Source organism: Mustela erminea, chromosome 14 (assembly GCF_009829155.1).
Source record: "Mustela erminea isolate mMusErm1 chromosome 14, mMusErm1.Pri, whole genome shotgun sequence".
Classification (NCBI taxonomy): Eukaryota; Metazoa; Chordata; class Mammalia; order Carnivora; family Mustelidae; genus Mustela; species Mustela erminea.
The window spans coordinates 90,912,318-90,930,632 of record NC_045627.1 but is presented as its reverse complement, the minus strand read 5'-3'; the positions used below and the strand labels follow the sequence as shown (position 1 = coordinate 90,930,632).

General features: G+C 54.5%; 1 protein-coding gene across 18 annotated transcripts in view; it reads right to left on the bottom strand.

Moving 5' to 3' along the window:
- JAKMIP3 (Janus kinase and microtubule interacting protein 3) overlaps positions 1–18,315 on the bottom strand; it is a 97,108-nt gene that overhangs the window by 54,659 nt on the left and 24,134 nt on the right. Inside the window, exon 1 of one of the 18 annotated variants that reach the window (XM_032313108.1) lies at positions 7,602–7,894. The exons of the other annotated variants lie outside the window; for them this stretch is intronic. The gene's annotated coding sequence lies outside the window, so the exon portion shown is untranslated. Of the gene's footprint in view, positions 1–7,601; positions 7,895–18,315 lie in introns of those variants that run through there. 18 annotated transcript variants of the gene reach the window in all.

Sequence of the window (18,315 nt, the reverse complement as noted above, 5' to 3'; positions counted from 1 at the left end):
TCCAATTTCATACCTGGGTATGTCGCCCCAGAGGCAATGGTGGGCATGAACCAGGAGCTTCTCGGACAAGGGGGTGGACCCCGCCAGGGGACCCGAGAATTTTGCCCCAGGTGGACGTACGCCCTCGCCCTGAGCCAACGCAGGGGAGAACTCACAGCCCCAGCCACCCCGGGCGGCACCCTGCCCCGGGCCTGCCCGTGCATCGCCGAGCACCGCGCTGGGGATTCCCTCCGTCTCCCCAGGCCTGGGGCTGCGTTTCCTTCCCCGCGTGTCCAGCACCAGGTGTGGGAGGGAGGCCGATCGACCAGCTGTGTAGACTGGGGGCCGGGATTCAGCACCAGGAGGTGGACCCTGCTCCACACTCAGACCTGGGCAACCCCGTGCCTCAGTTCCCTCACCTGCACCAAGGGACGGCAAGGACGCCCCTGGCCCTCAAGGCCTCCGTCCTGCACTTCAGACACCAGGACGGTGCCCCAGAGGTGCCCGGGAGCACCCGCCTGCCCACCCCAGCTCACAGGCCAGGAAGGTGCCTCCAGTGGGGTCGAAGTTCAGCCTGGACGCAGGCTGCGACACTGTCACTTCTAGGGACGCGCTCTCCGCGTGAGTCCCCGCAGCCTTTGTCCTCCCTGAGGCCTCGGGACGCGGACCCCGGACAAAGCCCCAGATGGGAGTCCGCAGAGAAGGCCCGCGCAGGCGACACCGAATGAGGAGGCTCGTCAGGCAGAGGCCTCACATCGGCCTGGGGAGCAGAGCCAGATGGCGGACTCCTCCAAGGACGGGGACTGAAGCCGGTCGGGGACATTGGGACGTTTGGGGTCACCTCGGCACTGGTGTGGCCTCAGAAAAGATCCCAGCAGACCCTCTGTCCCTCCGCCCGAGTCCGATGGCTGGTCCTCCGCTCCTTCTGTCCCGGGCCCCTGCCCGGAGATGGACACGCCTGACGGAAGGGAGGGGCCGAGGCCGAGGCTCCCGGTTCCATTTGCAGAGTCCGCCTGGGGCCATTCTGTAGATTTTCCAGCGCTGTGTAGAGGGTTTTCTGCCCAGTTGCAGGGACGCTTCCCTTCACGCCTTCCCCGGCGGCGCCGAGGGACCCCTGGGTCAGAGTTCCCGCGGGCAGAGCCACACAGCTGCATCTGCTGAGGGCAGGCCCACATGCAGGCCCCCAGCCCCACGGGCCGCTGCCGCGGGGCCGTCCCAGAGCCTCTCATCACCTGCAGGACCCCCTCGTGTCCGGGCGACGCCTGGGTGCTGACCACGGACAACACGAGCCTGAAGCGTGGCCGACGCGGCGCTGCTCAGGGAAACGGATGAAGCAGCAGCTTTGGAAGAAGAAGGGTCCTGGCTGCTCCGACTGGCCACATGAGCTAGTGTCCCATTGTCCACGGCGTGGCCTCTGCCACGGCATTTGTGGGGGGTGGTCAGGAGACGTGGACTGGCGGGTTTCCATTTGGGAGAGGAAAAGGACAGAAAGTTAAAAGCCCCCCAGTTCCTGCCTTGGCCATCAAAAGCTCTTGCGGGGGCACCTGCGGGGGGCGCCTGGGGGGCTCAGTCAGCGGAGCGTCGACTCTTAGTTTCGGCTCAGGTCATGGTCTCAGGGTCCTAGGATCGAGCCCTGCCGTGACCTCCCTGCCTAGAGGGGAGCCTGTTTCTCCTGCTCTCGTGCTCGCTCGCTCGCTCTCAAACAAAATTTTAAAAAGAAAAGCTCGTGGGGGGCCAGGGCAGTGTCTCCGTGGTGGGAGGGAGCCCAGGCCGCCCGTTGGCAGGTTCCCTGCAGACTGCTCGAGGGACCCCCTCGAAGGGCCCAGTGGTCCTGCCTGCAGGCTGTTCTCCACAGCCTGGGCTAAACCACCGTTCCGGCCCCGTGGGCAGAGACTTAGGGGTTCCCGGGGACAGACAGACAGACGTAGCTTTCGGGACATAAGAAAAGTTATTTCAGGCCCCCGGCCGTCCCGCGGGAGCAGAGAAGGACAAGCGGCCACATCAGGCAGGAGAGAACCTCGTCACACGAGGGACAGTAGCTCAGGGGCACGACCCCCAGGGCTGGTTCCGAAGGGAAGAGGGACCGTGGACCAGCCCTGCAGGATCCAGACCCTGTGAGCCCTCAGGTCCGGGACCCGCCGGAGCCAGAGCACCGGCCCCAACCCGGGCGGGCCTCGTGACGCGGGCCTGCGCTCGGTCACCTTCGGACGCCTTCTGCCCGCTTCCACGCTGAGTGCCGTCCGCGCAAGGCCCTGGGGACTGGCTGCCCTCGGCTCACACCCCCGCCCCCGCAGTGTGGCTGTCGCTTCGGGAGGGCGCCCCGGTGCTCTCCTTCCTTGCTGCGGGGAAAACCCTTCCTTTTCCTGTTCTCTGGCTTGGTGGCGTCTCTCCGCTCGACGCCCCCCAGGGGGACCCCAGTCCCGGGTGACAGGCCTGTCCTCCTGCCTCCCCTGGTCAAGACCGCTACGTCTCCCTGCTGCCCGCACCAGGTGCCCGCGAATTCCCAGTCTCCTGCTCAGTCCGCCCAGGCTGCCTTCCACCCCCACTACCCAAATACTCCATGCCTTCCGTAGATGGGGTGGTTGTTTTTTTACGTATTTTCTTTTTAAGATTTTACTCATTTGAGAGTGAGAGCAGGAGCAGGTGGAGGGCAGGCAGAGGGAGAGGGAGAAGCAGGTTCCCCACAGACTGAGGAGGCAGATGTGGGACTCGATCCCAGACCCTATGACCACGACCAGAACCGAAGGCAGCCGCCCAACCAACTGAGCCACTCAGGCACCTCTTTTTTTCATGTATTTTAAAATGAACCTCTGTAGGCCTTTCCCAGACGGCGAGCCGGCGCCACAGGTGTGTAAGGACGGAAGTAACTGTGGGGCAAGACGGAGGGAGACCCCCGGTGCGGGCTCCAGACGGACACCTGTGGCACAGCCCTGAGCCTGCAGGGCCCCCAGGCTGGACGGCAGCCCGGGGGTCCCATCCTTCCCACCCGTGCCCTCCGAGCCCTGAGCCTTCCTCCTGGCCGCCCCCACTGCCCACCGTGCCTTTTGCTCCATCGGGAACACGCTTCCACCAGGCTCAGCACAGACTGTCGGCTCCGGCCTGGGCTCGGGATCCCTGCTGGCTGCCCCACCAGGTTCCTGGAGCTGAGCGGCCCCCGCCGTGCTCTGGACAACCTGCACTGAGAATTTTCCATGCATCAAGGGGCACTGAGCCCTCCCTGACTTCTCCCCACAGGTAGAGTTAGTATTTTCCTCCAACACCAGTTTGGGGGCAAATAGAGGAAACTGGCAAGTTTATTACTATGGAAATGATTGGGAAAAACTAACCCCCTCCCCATTCCCTTGAAGGCAGTGGGATGCGACTGGCCTACACCAGAGCAGGGATTCCTGGGCCCTCTCCCCCGGAGCCCTTGATGGGATTACCGCCAGCAGGAAGGAAAGGGGCTTTTCACGCCCCATATCCTGTTTGTGCTAATGATCTCCCGGGTGAGCCCTCAGAGGAGAGTCGGGGAGGATGAAGCCTCTGCCTGCACCGGGACAGGCTCAAAGGTGGCGCCCAGGGGGCTCTGGGGTGTCCTGCTCTGCCCTAGTGCCTCTGCACACCCCATGCCTTCCCTCCGTGCCCACACCCGGTAAAGCAGAAGCCGTAAGGGTCACGTTCGGGGCACACACCCCGCTTCCTTCCTGTTTCCACCCCGCTTTCTTCCTGGGAGACAGAAGAGGCTGCCGGAGGGAGACACAGGGGGCTGGGGGGCCCGTGGCCTTTGCTGGCGGCTCCGGCTGGAGCACTCACCCCTGCCCAGAGGAACCAGTGAGTGCTGGAAGCAGGGGCTAGGGGTGGAGGGTCAGCAGGCCACCCCTGGGGCTGCACCAGCCCCCCAACCAGGCCACGGGTGGGCCCCCCAGCCAACATGCTTGAGTGTCCAAGCGCAACAACCCTGAAACCCACGGCTTCCCGTCGCGGGGCTCAGTCCGAGCATCCAGCATCCACGTGCTGGTGGGGTCCCTGGGGCGCCGAGGGCCGCCTGCCACAGCTGAAAGGGGCAGAGTCCACGTGACAACGCGGGCATTTCAGATACTTGCTGAATTAGTCCGCCTCCAGACAAGAGTCGCGAACCCACTTGGGAGACGCAGGGGCCTGGGGGTACGAAGCAGGGTCACCGACAGGCTCCGGCTCCCCGCAGACCAGTGCACATCTGCCACCAGCCACGCCTGTTGCACTTTGTTGGGGAGTCACTGAACGACCAGGTTAATAGCACAGTCTGCGCCCCTAGGTCTTGGGGTCTCCAAGGGGGCAGTAAATAGAGGGGCTCGCTCTGCTGTCTCCCAGGAAGCGCTCTTACGTTCGGAGCATCTGGAAAGGGAGAAAGGCTCTGTGCCCGTCAATTGCCCTCCGGGGCAGTAACCCTCCAGCCTCCGAGCTGACAGGAAACTGTGGGGTCCGCCCCACCCCCACCCGGCCCCTGCCGGCCTCCAGGATTTCTCCAAAGTGGAGCCCATGCTCTGCTCACACTTTACCTCCAAAGAAGACAGTTTGAATCTGATGCTTGTGCTTCTGACGCTTATCACTTCCACGGAAGCCGAAGGTGTGGGGAGTGAGGAGGCAGGCAGCGGGGAGGGTCCGAGTCACCCTGTGGGACCCTACAGGGACCCCCCGAGCTCGGGGCGGACCTGTTGGCAGTCAGACAGATGCCCGCACGCCCGTGGGTGTGCGCAGCGGGCAGACGCCAGTGTCAGAGGGGCCCTTGGCCCTGGGGGAGGTGTCTCAGGGTGCCCCCTCCCCAGGCTGGGCCCTCAGATGAGCCTGACAGAGTGGCGCAGAGACAGGCCAGCTCTGGGCCCTGGGGTAACCCTGATGACACACAGCTCTCCCATCCAAAGCCGCTTTCTCCAGAAAACATAAAGACCCCAGAGAGGGAGAGCAGCTGGCCATGTGGCTGGACGGACGTGCTGGTCCCAGAATCTGATCCACGCCTGGACACGTCAAGGCAGGAGTTGTGCTGGGGGCCGGGGCCGGGGGCTAGGAGAGCGTCTGGAGCGGGTGGGGAGCAGCACATGGAGTCTGGGGGCCCGGGGGCGGGGGGGACAGACGCACTGTCAGCATGAGCCCTAGGACAGCCCCGAAACATGGCAGACACTCCAGCCCGCTGGGCTCTTTCCCACAGCTGACCACGAGGTGGCCACAGGACACATGGAGGGTCCACGGAATGGCCAGGGGCAGAGGCTGAGGCCTCAACTCCCCTGGGAAGTGCGTTTTCTAGAAGCCAGAGGCAGAGGTCAAGAGTCCAAGCAACGTCACCACGGGGAGTTTCCCTGTCCACTGAGGGCAGGAGCAGATTTTGTGGCTCCAGGATGGGACCAATGCCGCCAAGGCCAGCAGACTCCCCGTGAATGGCTAGGGCAGCCAGGGAGGCACCCCACATGGCAGGGGACGCCCTCCACCCCACAAGGACGCCAGCGCTCTGCCAGCTGGCTGGCATCTCTGAGAAGTGACTTGGTGTCGGCCACACCACCTCCGTCCTGACTCCAACACCCCCGCCTCTTCCCTGTGAACCTGCCGGGGAGTCACAGTCCCCAGTCCTCTCAGTGGATTCCGACACGTTCCCTTTCCGTGGAAAGTTCTACGGTTCACGGCCGGAGTCCAGGCCCACCCGCGAGCGAGTGAGACTCCAACCTGGACGTAAACTTTTCCATGTGAATCGCACACACGCGGCCGTGTGGGGTGACACAGAGAGAGCTCTCGTGCGTCCACGCAGCTTCCCCGGGGGCCGCGTCCTGAGAAACCACAACGCAGAAGTGCCCCCAGGACGATGACCGTGTCTCCCCAGGACCCCTCGTGTGTCCTGTAAGCCCACGCCTGCCCTAGCCCTCCTCAGCCCCGGGCCACCGCGAGTCTGCCCACGTCTCTACGTTCCGGCATTTCAGGAACCTTCCAGAAAGGGACTTGGCGGTATGTGACCTTCTGGGATCGGTATACCTCTGGGATCTGCTCAGGCTCCACGCACGGGCGGCTCACCCGCGTGCGGCGTTCCCGGGTATGGGGACCCGCTCATACTGGAGGGCGTCCAGCCGTGTGTGGGCTCGGCCACGCTCAGGGCTGCTCTCAGCACGCGCACACGGCTTGACGAGCAGCCTTGGTTCTCCGATACAACCACCCATGGCGTGACGCTGGGGTCGCCCGCGCTTGAGGAAGGGTCGTTCCATGAGGCGCCGCCGAGATGTTCGGAGGCTGTGCGCCCCCCCAGCAGCGAGGGTGCTGCTTCCCCGTGGTTTCGTCTGTTTTCCCTGCTCGCTGGCGCCCGGTGGCCTCCCACGGGCTCCTGCCCCCGCTGGGCTTCCTCTCTGGTAAAACCACGCTGCCCACCTGTTCTGCCGGCCCGTGGGCCAGAGAGGGCAGGCGCCTCGTGCCGCGCGTCCTGCCTGCGTCTGCTGGGGTTTCTGACTCCTGCAGCCCCGGCGAAGACCCGGGGACCTCACCCTGGTGTCTTTCCGGGCCCGAGGTCCCTCGCTGGCCTGCCTTCTTCGCCTACTTCTGACCCCATATCCAGTGTTTTGTTGTGGGATAGGAGGACCAGGGAAGAGCAGGTTTACCCTGCATTCCTGGAGGTGGCAGTTTCTCAATCAAAGGAAACATCTCATACTTGTATCGACCATTACATGAGAACAATGATTACCACAATCACAGCCGAGATGGCGTCATCTAAACCATGAGTGTGATCTGACGTGTGCTGGCTCCCTTCACAGGCGGACGGCAGGCATCACGTTCAACGGCCGCCGTCACCAACCACCTGTTGGAGGAAAGGGTCCTCACCTCTGGTGCTGCAGGGACCGGCCCACCCAGGAAAGATGCCTTTTGCAGAAGCCACTTTCTGCGTGGCTTTGCGTTTGCCTGACTCAGTCCGGGGAGGATTTCCATCACATTAACACCGGGAAGTATAAAAGGGCAGCGGTTAGGACCCTCCAAAGCGGGCCACTGAGCACGGAAATGGTTTCTGGATGGCAACGCAAGTGTTCCAGAAAGAACAGAATCAGAATACCGCGTCAATGCACAGTTTGGCTTCTGCTGAGCTGGTCACCTGACGGACGGCCATTTAAAGTGGAGACATGTAAACAGATTTCCAGCACGGGGAAGAATCTCAGATCGCCGACCCAAATGCCAGGTGTTGGGGTGAGGAAACCAGGGTCCAGAGGGAGCGTGTCCCCCAAGGACCCAGCACCATCTGACAGAGCCCCAGGCCTGCCGTTCCCAAGAGAGACAGCACAACCGGACCCCCCTTGCTGCAGACAGTCCAGGCTAGTGACGCCCGAGCACTGGGGAGCAGACATGAACACACCACGTCTGGAGCGGGCCAACCTAGCCTGCCCGAAAGCTCTCTGCCTCTGTCCAAGGGGGCCACCTCTTCCCAAACCCAGCTGGGGCCCAGGACCAAGCTCAAAAATATGTGCAGGAGGGGTGCCTGGGGGGTTGAGCGTCCGACCCTTGGTTTCAGCCCGGGTCACGATCTCAGGGTCCTGGGATCGGAGGGCTCCCTGCTCCCCCCGTCATGCTCTCTAAACAAACAAATAAATAAAATGTTAAAAAAAAGTTTAAAGGAATACAAACAACATCCAGCCCCGACATACAAAATCCACCACGTCTGGCATCCAACCGAACGAGCAGGCTGCCGGTTACGTCTCAATAAAACGAGGGGAAACGCCCGGCCAGGAAGTAGGGAAGCGGGACTGACTCTGAGCGAGGAACAAGGAGGAGGCAGACCGTAGATCACAGACCTCCCCAGCGCCAGCCAGGACGGCAGAGCAGGGGCAGGGAGAGCCCCTCCCCCGCCCCCCCACAGCCGCGGGAAGCAGGAGCCTGGGAAGGAGACCTGGAACCCTGTGGAAGGAGCCAGGTCAGGACCATGGAGAGCGGAGGTCGGAGGGCGGGCGGGCGCATGCGCACAGCCAGGGAGAAAGCAAGCCGCCCGGAGGGGGAGGCACCAGGGGAGGGAGCGGGAAACCGCGCGGTGAGGCCCGCGGACACCTGCTTGGAAACATGCCGGGGCCCCCAGGTCCACAGAAGTTCGCTACGGTGCTGGCTCTCTCCTGCACTCCCCCTCCCCACGGCATCAGGAAATACGCATCGCCCCCAAAGGAAAGCTTGTTTTTGCTTGTTTAAGGCCTGTGATTCATCCCTTTCTCACCTCTTTACGACAAAATACATATAAATGTGAATCTACGTGTTCCCTGCGACCTGTGGAAGTGTCTTGGAGGCGGAGTCATCGCTGCAGAGATCCGAGCTGTATCGCCGGTTCCCACAGCACAAGGGAGCCCTGGGTTCTGGCAAATCGTCCAATATAAAAAGTAAAATGGCCATTTGAAAGGATCTCTGTATAATCTGGATGGGGTGGGGGTCAGGGGGACAGCTTCCCTTTCCCTGCGGTGGCGCCCAGAGCTGTCCACATGGGGCGAACCGCCACGGCAGGGGCTGGGGGTGGGGGTGGGGGCCTCACTCCTGGCAGGTGGGAGCAGGGGGGCGGGGAGCAGGTGGGACTCAGCCAGCTCCCCGCTGAAGAAAGCCTCTGTCTGGCATCCTGAGGCATGCCCCCCAGCCCCCGACAACGTCCTATGCTCCCCCAGTGGGGATGTGTCTCACCCGCCGAGGCCCACTGGCCTCCTATGTAACCTGTATTCAGGCTGAGTTTCATCCACTGCAAGGGACCTCAGGAGTCAGGGCTCCACAGCTTCTGGGCAGGCAGAGCCTTTGGGTCACACAGCACAGGGAAATCAACGTCACGGTCCAATGCCACAGAGCCGAGCTCTGCTGACAACCGAGTGAGCAAGGACACAGACGCCCCCCACCCTGCCCCCAGGACCTCCAGAAAGGACAGCAGCAGGCCACACTGGGGCTTAGCCCCATCCCAGACTTCCGGCTGAGGAACCGTGAGACAGCAAGTCTGGGTTGATGTAAGCTACTGGATGGGTGGCAATTCATTTTGGCAACAACAGAAAGTTAATACAGACATTAGCACCCAAGGTGTTGCACCCACCGTGGGTGACCCGTGCGTGTCAGGCCGAACCACCTGCCAGTGAGGTCTGCATCCTTCTTCCTCAGCCAGCTGGTCCCAGGGAGGCCCCCTGAGGCCACGGGTGAGCGGGGAGACCAGGCGTTGTAGCAGGAGAGGGATTGTCAGAACCAGAGGACTTGCCTGTGTCTCTGGGCCTGCTCAAGCTAACCGCATCTATGCTGCACATCCATTTGGCGATGGGGCACTAGGGTGTCCGCTGTGATGCCCACTGTGACACCTGCTGGGGCACCGCCTGACCTCACGGCCTGGGGAGGGGGGTCAGAAGACATCCTGTTCAGGCTCAGGCTGCCGAGGAACTTGGAGGCCCAGCAACCGGCCACACAGCAGCAGCAGCGAAGAAAAATGGACTTACTCAGTGACCCCTGAGACAGTTGTGGCCACGGTACCCAGAGAGACCAGCAACAAGGGCCTGGCAGAAATACAGCAAACTTTTTGTAACAGAAACTAGTGTCTCTAGCCAAAATCATGTAATTTTACTAAGCCAGATAAACCCCAACCTCACAAATGACTGCGTGACTGAGAAACATCACACGGTTCAGAAAATAGGCCCTACGTTATAGTCCACGTACATTATGTTCCGAGGTAAGGGCAGGGAGAGGACGCCAAAAGACTGGCTCCGTTGGCTAATTGTCAAAGAAAAGTAGATCTCTGGATCCGGCTTCCCAACGGAACTCCAAGCGGACTGAAGAGACCTGAGGATGAAAATCAGAGCAGGGAAAGTAGAAACGAGCGTTTCTCAAATCTCTAGAGAGAGCGGCCTCCCTAGGCTTAGTGAAGATGAAAGGAATTCGCAACAGGAAAAGCCAGCAGATTCCAACACATTAAAAATTTACATCTCTCTATTATAGATGCCATGCAATTAAGGAGCTAAAACCAAGCCGAAACAGTGTGTGCAGTAAATTCAATTAAAAAGTTAATAACTTCACTGTATCAGGAGATCATGAAACTCAATGAAAATACTATGATCTCACAAGATAAATGGGTAACTATCAAAGGAGATAATTTAAAAGAAGGAAAAAATGATTTTAAAATCATGAAAAACCTCCTCTGCTTATGATGTAAAAAATCACAAGAGAATGTCCCAGCCATAATTTATGAAATCCTATCTTTCCTCAAGCCTGTTAAAGAGTTAAGGCCCCAAGGCAGCCTTAGGCGGAGCACAGGAGAAAGAAGTAGGTAGGAAGAAATCAGCTCCAAGTTTAACATGATTCCAAGGGCCGGATGTGAGCTGGCAGGTCAGCTGGGAATTGCTCAAGTCCAGACACAAGAGAGGTTGAGGGCAGGGCAGAAGCTGGAGGGGCTCCCCATGTGGTGTGGATCTGCAAGAGGCTGTCTGTTGCCTGGGACAGGTACGAGACTCTCCCCACCACCAGAACCCATAATGCAAAAGTCTTAAGCCACTGGGAGAAGGGCAGCAAGTCCTCTTGTCTACAAGGTCACTGGGATAAGGATAAAAGCAAGATCCCTCCTTCCTTCTGGCCCCAGGATCTAGAAAAGTATCCGTGCCTCTAGGGTAAGAGGCAAAGCCCCAAACCCCTGCCCCTGGGGAGGAAGACAGAAGCCCCTTGACACAGACAGAGCTTGGCTGCTGGGGAGGAGGGCAGGGATCCTCAGAAGGCTGACCGTCCAAGTTCAGGCACAGATGCCTCAACCCATCTAAGGCTACACAGAAGAAACCGAGACCCCCTTTCCTCAAAGCAAGCCTCACAGTAAATAACAAGCAACGGCAGTCTAGTTGGGGGAAGGGCAGGGCCGCAGAGACAGCTCCTTCTGCGGCGCAGGTGTGCAGGGCATGTTGGAAGCTGAGGTGCGGCAGAGACACGGACTAGAGCCTGCGGCCGTGTGAGCCTGCAGTGTGCTGGCAGCCCGCCATGAGGGATCTGAACCCCTTTCGGCCGGGACGTACTGACGAAAACTACAAAGCCCGAACCCCGGTCAGCAATTTCCTCGGTCGACTCAAACCCACACACGAACTCGAGAAGAGATGTATCCATATCTGTGCTTAGATATTTTCCTCAAATGTTTTCTACTGTTCCTCTACAGACAATGACTGATACTCAATAAAAAATTACAAGACACAGAAAAACAAAACAAAATACAAGGAAAGCCACCACTGTCAAGCAACCAGAAGAACTAGACTCAGAGGTGCGGAGTCATTGCAGCTACCAGATGGAACATTTAAAGAACTGTGACTAATATGCTCAAGGGTCTAACGGAAAGGAAGGACGTGATGACTGAAGGGACAGGAACCAGCAGAGAAATGGGAACTATGAGAAAGATTCGAATGGAGACATTGCAAACAATGATCATGACCTCAGAGGTGAAGAATTCCTTTGGCTGGCTCATCCACAGAATTGACACTGCTGAGGGAAGTCTCCAAGAACTTGAAGACAGGATAGTGTCCAATGTGAAACAAAGGAGAAGAGAGAAAACAGAGTCTCTAACCATGTCGGGCAGAATCAAGCAGCCTGGAAGAGAAGGCAGGGGTGGAGTCCCAGAGTAAAACAAGAGAACAGGGAGAAGAAATACATAAAGAAAGAAAACATCAACAACTGTTCAAAATTAGTGAAACACAACAACTCACTGATTTAAGGAGCTCATAGATCCCCAAACAGGAAGAAGAAGTGTAGACATGCCATAGTCAAACTGATGGACACCAGAACTGAAAAAAAACCTTCAACAGAACCAAGGAGAGTAGGAAGCACATGACACTCAGGGGAACAGGACGAGAATGAAGGAAGCTAGAAGACAACAGAGCAACGGCTTCAAAGTGCTGGAAAAACCAGACCAAACCCAAACAACCACCTACCAAGTTAGAATTCTATCCTTAGCAAACATATCTTGCAGTAATGAAGGAGCTGACCACCTCACATCCATGATGATGGCTACTATAAGAAGTATTTTTTAAATACATTTTTAATTTTATTTTTTTTCAAAGATTTTATTTATTGGAGAGAGAGAGAGCATGAGCAGGGAGGAGGGCCAGAGGGAGAAGCAGACTCCCCTGTGAGCAGGGAACCTGATGTGGGACTCAATCCCATTACCCCGGGATCATGACCTGAGCTGAAGGCAGACGCCTAACCGACTGAGCCACCCAGGTGCCCTAAAATAAGTATTTTCAAAACCTAGTAAATAACAAGTCAGGCGGCAGGTAAATCAGAGCCCTCGTGCACTGTGGGTGGTGTAGCTGCTTCAGGAAACGGTCTGACATGTCCTCACACCGTGTAACAGTCACCATATGACTCAGCCCTCCCATTCCTAGGATGTACCCCAGGATGTACCACATCCACAAAAAGTTCACAGCAGCCAGAAAGTGGAGCAACACGAATATTCATCTGACAGATGGACAGATCAGACATGGTCTAGCCGTACAATGGAACATCATTCAGCAGTTAGTAGGAGAGAGATGGGGATACAGGCTACAGTATGGGTGGACCTTGCAAACAGGACAGGATGAAAGAAGTCAGACATAGAAGGTTATATACTAGGGCACCTAGGTGGCTCAGAGGGTTAAGCCTCTGCCTTCGGCTCAGGTCATGATCTCAGGGTCCTCGGTTCGAGCCCCGCATCGGGCTCTCTGCTCAGCAGGGAGTCTACTTCGCCCCCTCTCTCTGCCTGCCTCTCTGCCTACTTGTGATCTCTCTCTGTCAAATAAATAAATAAAATCTTAAAAAAAAAAAAGAAAGGAAGAAAGAAAGAAGGTCATATACTATATGACTCCATTTTTATGAAATGGCCAGAAAAGGCGACTCAAGAAAGAAAGTAGATGAGAGTTTGCCGCACCGCACGCTTAGGACAGGGCAAGTGAGAAGTGTCAGCTAACGGCATAGGGCTTCTTTTTGGGGTGACAGAAATGTTCTAAATTTGTGGTGACAGCTGCATAACCCTGTGACTATACTAAAACCCTGTGAATTCACACTTTAAGTGGATGACTTACAGATTATTAAAGCTGTTACCAAAAAGAAGGGGAACTAGACTTTTCCAGACAAGCAAAAGTTGAAAGGATTTACCTCCAGAAGATCTGTGCTACAAAAAATGTTCAAGGAAGTTCTTCAGGCAGAAGAGATGTTCTCAGATGGGAAACAATCTACACAGAGAAAGGAAGAAAGCTCAAAGTAATAAAACTGACGGTGTGTATAAAAGACTCTTTCCTGACATGTCGTCGTCCCCTTGAAAGATAACAAATTATCCAAAGCAAAACCAGGAACAGTGCACTGTAGAGTACACAGCACATGAAAGTAAAATATTGTAAAACAATAGGAAAAGTGGGAAAGAAAATGAAGGTCATTAATAACACAAAACCTGGCACAATGTCAAGAAGGACTGTAATGGGTTCAAGATGATACCGAGGCCCTGAAGCGAGTGCCAAAAATTAAACTGAACGAGAAGGGCCATGAATAACCGACAGGCAAATCGGGTCATAAAAATACTCAACCCCACAGAAGTCAAGAAAGGAGGAACAAAGAAGAGCTAATACAAATGGAAAATAAAGAGCAGAAAGCTAGGTTCCACGCCAATCGTGTCATTAAATACTAAAGGCAGACGAGTGAAAAGACGCAAAATAAAGGTAGACCTTTTCAGACGAGTATTTTTTTTTTTTTTTTTTTAGAAAGACTGGCACCACCTTTACACAATCTACCAGAAACTCACATTAAATATTAAGGCATAGATGAGTTAAAAGCAAAAGGATGGAGAAAGTTAACCATGCAAACTCTACACAAAAGAAGCTGAAGAGACTGTACTCATGTGACACCATGTAGATTTCAGAGCAAGAAACATTGCCAGGGATTAAGAGGGACATTTCAGAACGAGAAAGGACTTGCTACATCAAGAGGGCACAGCAATTAAATAACAGAGCTTCAAAAACATGTAAAACACAAACCATAGAAATGCAAGTAAAAATAGGAATTTTCACACCTAGAATTGGAGACTTCAACACTCACCTCTCCGTGAGATGTGAAGTAAGTGCATAAAGATGAGCTAAGGACAGAAAAGATTTCAACAACAGTATCAACCAGTTTGACCCAACTGACATTTGTAGGACAGAAACATCATCCAATAACAGAATATTCAGTATTTTCGAGTGGACATAAAATACTCATCAAAATAGACTACATGCTGAAACAAATCTCATCAAAGTTAAAACAAGTGAGATGATCCAAGGTATGTTCTCTGCACCATCCCCCCAAAATTAATATAAAATATGTAGAAAAAAATACTAAAAAAAAATTAAATACCTGGAAATGTTAAACATATTTCTAAATAACACATAGGTGAAAAATAAATTAAGGAATTTTAAATTAGAAAAATATTTTGAACTGAATAGAAATAAAAGCACAAATACCAGAACTGGTGGGGTATGACTACTGTGGTACAGAGAGAGCATGAAGGACAATAAACACTTATACTGGGAATGAGGAAGGTCTCTCACCCCAATCCAATCCCTAGTCTAAGCTTCCACCTTAAGAACACAGAAAAAGAAAAAGAAAGTAAATGTAAGGTAAGTAGAAGAGAAATAATAAATGTTCATAGAAAGCAATAAATTAAAAAACAAAAACAATAAGAGAAATTAATAAAACTTAAAGTTGGTGTTTTGAAGATATTAACAATATTAATAAACACCTGGAAAAAAATGAAGACGTAAATAACAATATCAGGAATGAACAAGAGGACATCACTACGTGTCCTACAGACGTTAAGAAATAACAAATGAAATGGATAAATTCCTTGAAAGATACAAACTAACAAAGCTCACTCATAACTTGAGCACCCTTTTATCCATTAAAGGAATTGAATTTGTGGTAAGAATCTTCCAACACAGAACATCCTAGGCAGAGACACATGCACTGGTGAATCCTGGCAAACATTCAAGGAAAGAATAAGGACAATTCAACATCAACTCTTCCAGAAGAGAAGTGAACACTTCCCAGCCTTATTCCGATACCCAAACTACACAAAGACACCACAAGAAAAGAATATCCCTCATTAGGACAGATGGAAAAATCCTCACCAGAATTAGCCACTCGATTCAGCGATATGTTAGAAGGATAATACAGTGGAATCAAATGGGACATGTATAAGGAATGCAAAATTGGTTTAATATTTTTTAAATGAGGCCCTTTAACTCACCATCTTGATATATTGAAAAACACGTAATGATCTTGAAAAACGTAGAAAAGCCTTTGGCCAAAATTCAAAATCCATTCACAATAAAAACTTTCAGCAAAAGTCATGAGAGGAACTTCCTTGACTTGCCGAAGGCCGTCCATAGAAGAACAATTGTGGCTTGTGCAAGAGGCACCATCTCTCCCCTAAGATAAAGAACGGTGGAAAAGCCCTGCGCTCACCTTCCCTAGTCAACCGTGAACCAGGAAAAGAGCTAAAGGCCCTTCTGTTCACATATGACATGGCTGTCTACATAGAAAATCCCAAGGAATAGACCTGGAACACGTGAGGTTAGCAAATTTACAGATTTAAAGATCAAAAGAGAAAAAAATAAATTATATTTATCTGTTATATTTCTTCATGCTGGCAACAAGTTATTCTATCACAAAACAATACCTTTTACGACAGCCCCAAAAGAACGTGAAATACCTAGAAATCAATCTAACAAAATATTTACCATATTTGTGCACTTTAAGACTCCAGACATTCATGAGAGAAAACTGAAGACTAACGAAATGGAGAGATATTCACGGTTCGTGGATCGCAAGACTCAACCCTGTTGTGATGCTAACTTTCCCCAAATTGAAATTTAGAGTAAACCCAATCTCACTCAAAATTTTAACAGACCCATTTTGTATAAACGGACAAGCTCTTTCTAAAATGGCTACGGAAAAAGTAAATGATCTAAACGAACCAATTTTGAAACATAACACAATTGGAGCCGGGAATCACTACGAGTCTCCAGTTCACAAGAAAGCCGCGGCAGTCCTCACGGTGTGACACCGACGTAAGGACGCCCAGGTCAATGGGCCAGAACGGAAGAGCAGACCCACGTAGCCTCTGTTCAGCTGCCGTGTAACAAAGGATCCAAGAAAACCCAATGGAGCAAAGACAGTCTTTCGAAGAGCCGGACCATTCACACGTCTGTGCGCCCACTCGAGAAAGCCCCGAACACCCCAGCTCCGTCCACAGCCCACACCACCTTCACGATCAAGTCCGAAGGGACCGCGGAACCGATGGAAACATGAAATCATAAAGCCTCCAAGTGAAAACACAGATCCGGTCTTCACGATCTTGGGATGAAAAAGCAAGACCCGTAGAAGAAAATATCGACAAACTGGACTTTACAAAAATATTAAATTTTACAAAAATTTTGAATTTCTTGTTTTGGGAAAGATGCTATGAAGAAAATGAAAAGACCAGTCACGGACTGAGAAAACCTACTTGCAAAACGCACATCTGGGGGAGGACTTGTATCCAGAATATATGGGCATCGACACTCCGAAACTCTCAAAATTCAATCCTAAAGTGACAACCCAGGTTAAAAATGGGCAAAAGCTCTGAGAGACTCGTCACCGAAGCAAGTGGGTGTACGGGCCGCCAAGAAGCCCGGGGAAGGACGCACCCCCCCCGTCATCAGGGACCTGCACCCCCATCATCAGGGAACTGCAGTAAAACGAGTCCCCGCCCACACCTGCCGGCAGGGCCACCTGCTGCGCCACGCCTGGGCACGCAGCACGGTCCGACCGCCCGGAAGACGCTCAGCTGCTTTCTGAGAAAACGAAACGCCTCCCGTGGGCTCGGCCTACGGATGAGCCCAAGGGAGATGCGAGTCAGCGTCTGCACAAGGACTCGCACGGGAGTTCTTGGAGCCATTGGATCTGCCCGACGACAACGGGAAGCAGCCCCGCAATCATCCTCGAGGGTGTGGACACACAAGGTAGGGGACATCCACACGATGCTCGGGAAGAAGAAAGAATTAACGGTGAATCCAACAGTAAATCTTGGCACACTTACACAGAGTGGAAGAAGCCAGATCTGAAAACACACGTGCGTTTATCCTACGACCGCGCTGACATGCACTTCCAGAGAAAATAAACCGGCGGTGCGGGCCTGGGCAGAAGGGCTTGTCCGGAGGAACCGGGAGGGAGCAGTGAAAAGCCAGCGAGACGGTGTGGACGGTCCACACTTGAGGCAGAGGCAGTTTCGTGGGCATAAAGGAAGTTTCCGAGCCACACGTGACGCGCTCGCTTGGCCGCTCGGGGCATCCCCGGACAAAGGTGAACCGCGCGGGCCCTTCTGGGAAGGACGGGGTGACGTGTGCCCCCGACCTGCCGCATACTCCTCACACTCGGTCCCAGCTTTCTATCCGGAGTCGGCCCCGGGAGGCTGGCGACCTGGGGGGACCTTCGGCACAGAGGTGCTCAGTGCCGTGCTGCCTGCGATCGTGAAAACCCTGAACCAATGTCAAGTTGTAGGGACGGGGCTCCTGCCCAGGGAGGCGCCGGGCACACTCTCAGGGGCACTCGCCGAGAGCTCACGCTCCCAGGAAGCGGAGTGTCTCCCGTAAGGGGCAGACAAGGCAAACAGAAATGGATAGGGAAAAAAAGAAAAGGAAGATATTCTAAAATCTTAATATTTTATTTTGTGGGTCTTGGTTTTTTTTTCCTTTTCTAGATTCTTTTAACGTTTCCATCATGAGAATACACTCAATTAAAAAAAAAAAAAAAGAACCAAAACCTGTATTTCATAACGAAAACACATCTAATGACCTGTTGGGAAGGCACAGACCCCCGTGTCCCACCGGTGCCCAGGAATGGTCCGTTAGCGGCTGCGCAGCGGGCCGTTGGGGGCTGGGACCCCCCAGGGCTGGGAGGAGGCAGCGCCCACATGCGTCCAGGGGACGGCGGGGAAGAAGCCTTCTTTCTTCCCTGAGTTTGCTCCTGCCGCTGTGACCGTGGCCCCAGCCTGTCGCCTTGGCTCCCACCAGGAGGGGGTTGTCCACGAGGGCTGCGGGGCCTGGGCCCCTCCGCGACGGGCGTGTGCTCTGACCCCGGAGACACCGTGTGTGAAGCAGGCGCCGGCCGAGTGTCCAGGTGTCTGGTCCTCATCGTTCACGGCCTTGTCCTTGGGTCAAAGCCCTCATCGCGATCAGGACAGAATCCCGGGCTGGGGCCCGCTTCCCTCTTCACGGCTTGGGTCTGGCTTCGTGTCGAGGCCAGGCCGTGCTTGGCCCCAGGCCCCTGTGGCACGGATGCGGGTTCTGACAGGCCGCCTTGTCAGCGGTGCCATTGAGGGGCGTTCTGACAGAATTTCTTTCTTTCTTT